We start from the raw sequence: 9,545 nt of genomic DNA, 5'->3' as shown, positions 1-9,545 counted from the left end.
GTGGGGGGGTAAATGACAGGATGTGGACAGAGGGTCTCAGCCACTTCCCTTTGCACAGAGGATGAACTCGATGGTTTTCTCCTCCGTGCAGGACCCTCCTTTCTGCCCCCAGCCAGCAGCATCCAGCCCTGGTCCTGGCACCCAGAGAATACGCAGAAAATGTTTGCTGAATCACCGTGTGCATGCATGCGTGAATGATTGAATGAATGAATGAATGAATGAATGAAAGTTTTTGTCAGCTCTTCCTGAGCTTTCCAGTAGTCAAGGAGAGTGGGTCAGTCCGGGGAATTTTGACATAAAAGTGCAGAGCAAACCCCTTGTTGTTTCAAGAAGAACATTAACGGTAGTTATGACTAGCCAATATTTTAAAATAACTATAAATGGAGTATAACTTTTTTTTTTTTTTTTTTGCGGTACGCGGGCCTCTCACTGCTGTGGCCCCTCCTGCTGCGGAGCACAGGCTCTGGACGCGCAGGCTCAGCGGCCACGGCTCACGGGCCCAGCCGCTCCGCGGCATGTGGGATCCTCCCGGACCGGGGCACGAACCCGCGTCCCCTGCATCGGCAGGCGGACTCTCAACCACTGCGCCACCAGGGAAGCCCGGAGTATAACTTTTAAAAATTGTGAGTCGCTGTACTGGACATCTGTCACTTTTATATAATGTTGTACATCAACTACACTTCAAGAAAAAAACAAAAACAAAACAATAGCTATTATTCCAGCCAGCGCTTACCAAGCAGTTACTATATGTTAGGAGCTCAGTATCTCTGCATTATTTCCCCATGATCTCAGTGACTCCTTTTGCCATACTCTATAAAGTGTTGTTAGCTTCCAGATGAGGAAACTGAAACTCCAGAAGAAGCAGGGAGGAGGTGGGAGTGGAAAAAATAAAAAAGACGCAGGATCCTGTTCTGAGCCACCAGCAAGTCAGTGACAGAGCTGAAATTAAAATTAGTCTTTCAAGGTCTCTGAACTCTGCTCTTTATTTATTTATTTATGGCTGCGCTGGGTCTTCGTTGCTGCACGCGGGCCTTCTCTAGTTGCGGTGAGCCGGGGCTACTCTTTGTTGCGGTGCACGGACTTCTCATTGCGTTGGAATGAGAAGCATTCCACCTTCTCTTGTTGCAGAGCGCGGGATCTAGGTGCGCGGGCTTCAGTAGTTATGGCACGCAGCCTCAGTACTTGTGGCGCACGGGCTTAGTTGTTCCGCAGCATGTGGGACCTTCCCAGACCAGGGATCGAACCCGTGTCCCCGGCATTGGCAGGTGGATTCTTAACCACTGCACCGCCAGGGAAGTCCCTGAACTCTGCTCTTAAATACACATTCTTAGGCTGGCAGCAAAACGCCCTCTTCGCTCATCCAGCCATTCATTCATTTACTCATTCACTCATTCCGCCAACAATTACTAGACTCCTCACCATGCTGCCACACCCTGTGCTGGGCACTAGGGCTATGCCAATGAATGAAATATGCACACTCCCTGCTGGCTCAGGACTCCTCGTCTGGAGGGCAGTGCTTCACCCAACAATGAATGCATCATGATTTGGAAAGTGCTGGGAAGGAGAAAGCTGGAATGCAACGCAAAGCCAGCTGACACGCAGGGGACCTGCCCAATCTGGGGGCCTCGGAAAACGCTTAGCGTGCAGACTGCGGGATGGGAGGGCATCGCCAGCAGGGAGGTGTGGACAGGTGGGGGGCAGGCAAAGTGTGGAACGGATGGAAGAAAATAATAGTCATAATCCGGGTCTGGGGTAGGCACCGTTCATCGAGCTCCTCCTCTCCACAAGCACCTCGCATGGGTTACTTTATACATCTTTACAGTAAGATGGAGAGATGGGTGCCCTTCTCATCCCCACTGATTGGAGAGAGAGGCTCACGCAGCTGCTAAGAGGCAGAGCCAGGACCGATCTGATCCGGGGCTCTCAGCTCCTGAGCGTGGACCCAGCCTCTGCAGAAGACAGCCTCCTGATCCGTGGCTAGGGGTGAGCTGGACCCGCGGGGGCACAGTGCCCACCGGAGGTCGTGCTCCCCCTCCTGTGTCGCCTACCAGCCCCCCTTGGGCTGAGAAGGGCTTCGTGTCCAGAGGGCAGTATTTAGGCAGGAAATGTCTCTAAGCTCAAACCAGCCAGTGCCGCATTCAGAGGGTGTGGAACGAAGACACCTGCCAGGTCTTCTGCCCAGGCTTTGAGAGCCTGAGTGTTGCAAGGCGGACCCCAGCCTCCAGCCCTGGGCTGGCAGAGGTTGCCATGCTCCGTTGAGGCAGCCGTGCAGCAGAGCTGCAAGGCCCCCAGTGTCACCCATCTCTCCATGTCCCCAAGCCCTGAAGACAAGGCCACGTTCCTGTTCTTTCTTTGAAAGGAAAGAGGAGGCCTGAGATACTCCCCAGCCTGGTCCTGAGGGGTTGGGTGGAGGATTGCTGTCTCTCAGTGCTTCTCTCCATCACCTAGAGGATGCAGGGCATGGGACGGAGGCCCCCACGAGGCAGCCAGAGCAGTTCCAGGGCTTGGTTCTCAGCGGGTCTCTGTATCCCTTGGGAAAGTGCAAAGCACTCACCTGTGACACCAGTGATAGCGCACATTTCCTGAGCGCCAGCCACGTACCTGGCCCTGTGCTGAGTGCTTCCCCCAGGGCACCTCCCTGAATCCTACGTGGCAGCGGCTGCTGGCTGCTGCCCAGTACCCATTCTGCCATCTCCCCTTTAGTAACAGAACACCCTCTCCCGGGTTTACTGAGGCACAGGGCTGCCAGGCTAAATACTACATTTCCCAGTCTCCCTTGCAGCTAGTCACGGTCATGTGATCGGTTATGGCCAATGGGATACAAGAGAGGTGATCTATGCACTGTCCAGCTCTCCCTTAAAAGGGAGGATTGATCTCCACCTCCTGGGTCCCCCCCAACACACACAGGAAAGAATGGGAAGGGGCAGGTGGTGGCCATCTTCTACCTTGTGGATGGAGGCAATCCCCGATGGGATGGAAGAGACAGAGAGAGCCCAGACCCTGGACTGGCTCCCGGCACAGAGCCCCCTAGACTGACACGTGAGGCTCCTCTCTCCTTCAGCTGCTGTTCCCTGGGTTGCATCCTAACAGGAGACACGGAGGGTCCCAGAGGGAGGGCCACGTGCGCTGGAGAGCGGTGAAACCGAGATCTGAACTCAGGACAGGAAAGGGTTGACCCTGAGCCTGTGCTCAAAGCTGCTGGGCTGGACATACTGTTGCACATAGCAGGTGCTCAGTACATGATTTTCAGGCAGAAAGATGCATAAATGAATGCGGGGCTTTCTAGGGAGGATCTAACCCTGGAAGAACTGATTGCTCTGGGCCCTAAATACTGGTCAGTTTCCCTGATAGGAGCCTCAGCACTTACTTCTAATCTCTATGCCCAAAGATGGTCACGGTGGCAGTGTCCTCCAGTTTATAAAGAGCTGCGTCACGTTCACTGTCACCTTTAACCGTGAACCCCTCCCGTGAGGTCAGCGGGGAAACATCGTTATCATCCCCATTACAGGTGAGCAAACGATCCCCGCACACGTCACCTGCACATGGTAACCACTTGACGCGTGGCAGGTCTTCTCATTCCTTTAACAATGTTTTCTTATTAATAAGCTACCACTAATAACTTCTAAAATATCACTTTTAAAGAGGAGTAGGAGGTGGGAGTGCACAGGAGAAGCCCACGTGGAGGACTGAGACGTCTCTTCCTCTCTTCGATACCCATTTCCCCTGGTATAAAATGAGGGCATTGGAGGAGATGGTCCCCTCTCCCTATTCCCATGCCAGTTTCTGCTGCTGTGTACCCCTGGGGTTGGGAAAGGCCAGAGTCCCTGGCCACTGAGGGCAGAAGCAGCCCCACAGTGGGAGGGCAGCATGTTTCTTCTTGGACCTCTGCTGGCATTTCCCAGCTCACTTCCTGAGCCTGGCTCTGAGTCCTGGGTCACATGTCAGCTCTCAGTGTCCTCATCTGTAAAATGGGAATGATAGTAAAAGTAAGGACATTGCGTGTATGACTGTCATGTCAATTATACAGGTTTATATAGAAAGTGCTTAGCATAGAGTCTGTCTCAGTAAGTGCTCAGTTCATGCTATGGGTATTACGGTTATTGATTGTCAGTTATCACTACTATTATTATTAATCACTATCATGAAGAGCTAATGAGCATTTACAGATGACTGCAAGAGAAAGCAGCACACCTTAATGTCAAAGAAATGGCAGCTCTGCTGGAAGGCCAAGGGCTGGGGGCTTGGTTCCGTGCCCCTGGGTGCCTTTCCAGCATCTGTGGGTTCCCATTCTGGGCACCTTAACCTGTGGCTACCTTCTGTCTCTGTTAATTTTTCCCATCTGCCCCGCTTGGGCAGGTCAGTTATGTTAAGAATGGAAATTCCCAAAGTCTCAACATTGAAAAAGATCTCAAGGTTGCCTCAGCCAATCCTTTTCCTGAGTCATGGCTCTGTACATACACACACACATATGCCCTACTTGTCCTTGAATACCTCCCCAGGTGGGGCACTCACTACCTACAAGTCTGCCCTGACAATTAGACAGTTTATCTTGTGAGGCAAAACAGACCCCTCTGGGTGACCTCTGGGTGACCTCCCTTAGTTCTGCCTTCTGGGTCTTCCCAGAATAAGTCCACACCCTCTGCCCCAACTAGCTCCTCAGGCACCAGGAACAGAGGCCACTAAATCAGCTCCTCCCCACCTGACACCTCCCCAGTGCCTTGATCATCCTACTGGAGCAGGAGAGGGTTAGGCTGTGTTTGCACAGAGCACTGGCCCAGGGTTGGGGGGGCGGGAATCACATGATACGGTCCTACAGATAGCCCAGGGAGCCATGCTGGCCTGCAGTGCCAGCCTGCCTGCCTACCACCAGCCCTGGTTCCCTCCTCTTGCTGGCCTGGCCCTTTCCCTTTTGTACCAGAACTGCAAGCAGAGAAAAGGCAAAGATTTGCCTGAAGCAAATCCTTCTGCGAACACCCATTCCCCAGAACACTGACTCCAAAGATACCAGGGAGAAGAGGCCTACTTGATTAGATTTCTTTGGGGTCTGTCACCTAATTTTGTTGCACATCTTAGCCTGAGATCCCTTTAGTGACTGTAGCGTGTTTGATTTCTCCAAGCCATTCATAGGCAGTGTATAAATTCTCATCTAAGGATTTTCTCACGAGACCCTTGTAAATTACTGAAGCCAGTGGTCCTGCAGACGGCTCTCCTATTCCAACCTCCTCGTTCCCCAGTGCTTTGTCCCTCTGCAAGTCACTTTGCCTCCCTGGCCTCAGTTTCTCCATCTGTAAAATGGGGACAATAATTGTCCCTACTTCTTAGGGCTTTTGTGAGTGTCCAATCAGGTCAACTGTCTGAAGTCTAAGATCCAGTCCCAGGCACACAATAGGTCTTTAGTAAGTGTTAGAAACAATTAGCTCTCAGCTGGAAGGTGAGCTTGGTGCACAGGTAAAACTGTCCAGAATTAGGGAAGATGAATCCCCTTTGTGAGAGGAGCTTGGTCGAGACACAGCATTTTGTGCTTTCTGGCCCCTGGGTCAGTGAGTCTCAAACTTTACTGAGCTTGAGATGCACCTGAGGGAGTTTTAAAATGCAGAGTGCCAGGCCGTGTGCTCAGAGAGCCTGATTCAGTAGGTCTGGAGGGACCCAGGAATCTGCAATTTAACAAACTCTCCTCTGTCCCTAACACCCCATCCCCTCCCTGAGCTGGGAATAGACGTTACCACTAAATTCACTTTGACAGCCTGCACTGTGCTGAGAGCTGGAAATACTTTGCCGAAGGAGAAGGAACCAGCCCCTGCCCCTGGGAGCTTACCACCTAACAGCGGGTGTTCCTTGGCGTCAGTTGAGAAGCCTGGGTTCTGGAATGAGCAGGTACAGCTGTGGGAATGGAAAGGTTAGAAGAGACCTACTTCCTGGTACTGTGTGGTTGTTGTCACAAGACAGAAAGTCTCCTAGGCTGGAGCCCCTGGGCATGAAGGCCTTGGGACGGAGGGCACGGGCTGGTCTGGAGACAAAGGCTGCTTTCCCTGACCTTGCCTGGGCTGGACCCATGGTGGGGACAGGTGAGATATGACACAGAGTGGATGAGGCAGTAAGATGGTAAGTGAGTGCACTGAGGCAGTTCAGGGTGTTGCCTGTAGCAGAAGATCTGGGCTGGAATCCCAGCTGCGGTGTTCTTTTCAGCTGTGTGACCTTGGGCCAGCGACTTCCCTCTCTTAAGCTTTGTTTCCACCTCTGCGAAGGAATAATTGTGTCCCCCACCTACAGTAGCAATTTACCAAGAAGCTAATAAAGCTTCAGGTTCAGGGACTCTTGTCAAGGCCCCGGGTTTAACTGTGTATTCATAACTTTGCATTATGTTTCTTAAACAGGGTCCCCAAGATTGTAAAAGCTTCAGGCCCCACAAAACCGGAATCTATCCAGGTCCACCTGATACAGCTGCTGTAAGATTTGGTGAGAAGACAGTAAACCCCTTGGCAAGCCTGAGTCTGAAAACAGAAGCCTCCTTAGCTCCTGAGCCTTGGACGGAAAACATACTGACACACTGAACAGGGGAGTCTGAGCCCCACGCCTATTCTGACAGTCCCTTGTCCACATGGCCTCAGGGCTCCAAACCTTTCCAGCCCAGATGGGAAGCAGGGAGGAGCAGATCGGAAGGAGAATGGGGGACATGGGGAAGGGAAGAGGCTTTGGAGGAGGGAAGGATGCGGGGAGAAAGCGGATTCCACTGAGGCGCACGCGGACCCCTCTAGCTGCCTTATGCACTAGCCTTCGAAGGGCCAGGCTAGTAAGAAGCCTGCCAGAGGTGAGAGCCCTGGGCAGAGTCCTTGGCTTTGATAATAACTTTTCAGTGTCTGAAAGCAGGGAAAGATGCAGGTTCTCCAGGACCCACAGATGGGGACAGGGGAGAGGGAAGGATATTGGGGGCCTTGGCATATTCCCCTCAATGTGAACAGAGGACCCCACTCTGTGCCAGGCCCTGCCCAAGTGCCCCATTTTACTGAAACCTCACACCACCTCCTTCAATTCCTCATTCTGCTCTTCTCCATCCAGCAGATGAGGAAGTGGAGACGCAGAGAGGGCAAGTCCCTTGCCAAAGGGCACACAGTTGGAGAGAATACAGTACAAACCAGGAATTGGACCCAGCTCTAACTCCAAATTCCTGCCCTTAACCCTCTCCTGCCACCCGCCACACTAGGCTCTGGGCACAGTGGCATGCAGTGGGCTCGCAATAAACATGGGAATGAATGAAGTAAGAAAGGAAAGAATTCACAGGCCGGGCTCTTCCCACGCCACCCACCCCATCCCCAGCCAGCTCTTTCCAACCCAAGCCTCCCACTCTCCACCCCTCTCCCCAATCTAATTGGGTGGTATCTCAGCTATCTTGCTTCTGCGGATTCCCCCGCGCTCCTCCTGGAGCCCACCCCGAGGCAGCTTTCTCACAACAGGACCCCCGGCGTGGGGACGCCTGCCGATCCCCGAGGCCCAGCGGGAGAGCCGCGACCTCCCGGGGGGTGGTCTCCGCAGCCGCTCTCCCCCTCCCCGGCCTTACCCGCCCCTCCCCTTCCCGGGGCAGCTGAATAATTGATTCGCCCATAAATAATTGATCAGTGTTGCGGGCGCGCCCTCTGCCCCCAGGGTGCGGGGGTTCCCCAGCAGGATTAGGGGAGCCGGGGTGGGCTGGGGGGACGGGGACCACGGAGCTGAGCGGGTCCGGGGACGGTTTCGCTCTGCGGGCCTTTCTCTTTCTCTCTCGCTCCCTCGCGCCGGCTTTTTCCCTTTTGCTTTTCTCCTTTTTTTCTTTCCTGGAGCGGAGCCCGGCGCCAGGAGTCTGGAACCAGCTTGACAAGCTTTTGAGTTATGGAGGGGGGAGGGGAGGGGAGGGAGCGGGCGGGCGGTGCTGGGAGGGGAGGTGGGGGGGGCGCCACAGCGGGTGGGGGCGGGGCGGTGGGCTCCGCCGGGCAGGGGCGCGGGCACCTCCATTGGGAGACCCTCCCCTACTTTGGGCAAAGGTTGTTAGAGGGTCTGATGGTGGCGGCCGGGAGGGGGGCGGGAGTGGGCGGCGGGGCGCGGGGGTGAGTCATGCGGCGGACCCGCGGAGCAGCCCGGCTGGCGGAACGAGCCGGGCTTTAGAGCCGCAATAAATGAGGCCCGGGGAGGGGCGGCGGGGTTTACACGGCCTCGGGGGCCGCGGCCTCCCCCGCCGAGCAAGACATTCCTTTCCGCTGAACTGGGCGCCTGGGCCCGCGCCGCTGCCGCGCCCTGCTCGCATCGCCCTCGGCGGCCTGGCCCCGGGTGGGGAACGGCGCCCGGCCGGGGGCGGGGGTTGTGGTGGTGGCGGAGACGAGGGAGCGGGGAGCAAGGCCTGGGGTGGCCCCTTTCCCTCCCTGCGCTGTTCCTGGGAGCTCACTGAAGCCTCAGCTGCCTGGGAGGGAAGGGATCGGTTTGCCCATTTAAGGGGTGGGGGACCTGAGCCCAGTGAGAGTCATCACTGCGGGGTGTCTGATGCCCCCCGCCCCCCGCCCCATTCCTTTGCCCAAGGCCTGAGACTCTCCCTTCACCCCTCTCCCCGGGTTGTGACTTTGGGTCTGCTGACAGCCCTGGGGTCTGAGGGCCAGGCACACTGTAGGGGCACCTTAGCCACTGGCTGAATTTGACTGGGGTGCTTTTCCAGGGACCCCGGAGCGCAGTGAGCAGGCCCGTGCATCTGACCTCACAGTGTCAGACGCCCACAGCTCCAGGGCCGGGCAGGGGTGGGAGGTGTCTGGAATTACTGGTTTACCAAGACTGGTTGTAGGGAGAAGTTTCCAGACCCCTTGAGGTCTCCAGGGGGACTCAGTGTAGGAAGAGGACACTCTTAGGTGCTAACAGAGACCCCAGGGCCAAGCAGGCCTTCCCCTGGACTGCAGATCGCGGTCGAGCCGTGGTTAACTTCTGTGTATCGAAGTTTCCTTTAGGGGGCCCTAGTGTTTCCCCCACCCCAGCCTCCCCTGGGCCCCTTCCAGCCCTGCCCGCTCCCAGCCAGTTAGTGACCTGCACCTACTGGGTTCCAGAGTTTGGCCTCAGCTTCCAGCTGTGTAGCCTGGGGCAGCCGCCTTCACCACTCGGATCCTCTCGCTCACCTGTGAGATGGGTTAGTAACAGTGCCAGCCTCGCCTGGGCTCTGGAAGGTTCCGTTAGGCCAGTCTTGACTTAGCACAGGATCTGGCAGGCAGTAAGCGCTCAATACACAGTCGCTGTTGTTGGAGCTGGTTGTTTATTACTGTTATTTCTGAAGGACTCACCAAGGCCTAGCGAAGCCCCCCTCCCTGTCCTCTTAAGCAGAGCCGTGAGAATGCTGAGCCTCGCAGCAGCCTGGCTTCTCCTCCCCGTCCCCCATGAGCCGTGTCGAAATCCTCCCAGAGAAGCTGCTGGGCAGAAATTTCCAGTCTCCCTGGCAAAGCCGGGAAGAGTTTGGGTGCGGCTCAGAGACGCAGTTGGGCAGGCTCTGCGGGGCCAGGGCTGGGGAAGGGCCCCCAGATGATCTTCGAGACCTGGGAAGC

The 9,545-nt window shown here is 55.5% G+C and overlaps 1 long non-coding RNA gene across 1 annotated transcript; it reads right to left on the bottom strand.

The window, feature by feature from the left end:
- Window positions 1–3,681: 3,681 nt before the first annotated feature.
- On the bottom strand, window positions 3,682–9,110 carry LOC132426491 (uncharacterized). Its single transcript, XR_009519709.1, has 3 exons — window positions 9,047–9,110; window positions 5,816–5,880; window positions 3,682–3,961 (listed from the first exon to the last, which is right to left on the bottom strand). It is a non-coding gene; the product is annotated as an uncharacterized lncRNA (long non-coding RNA).
- Between the last annotated feature and the right edge of the window lie 435 nt (window positions 9,111–9,545).

The sequence above is a fragment of the Delphinus delphis genome, chromosome 6 (genome assembly GCF_949987515.2).
Source record: "Delphinus delphis chromosome 6, mDelDel1.2, whole genome shotgun sequence".
In the NCBI taxonomy this organism is placed as follows: domain Eukaryota; kingdom Metazoa; phylum Chordata; class Mammalia; order Artiodactyla; family Delphinidae; genus Delphinus; species Delphinus delphis.
The sequence above is the reverse complement of the archived record's forward strand: the minus strand, read 5'-3'. Positions and strand labels throughout refer to the sequence as shown.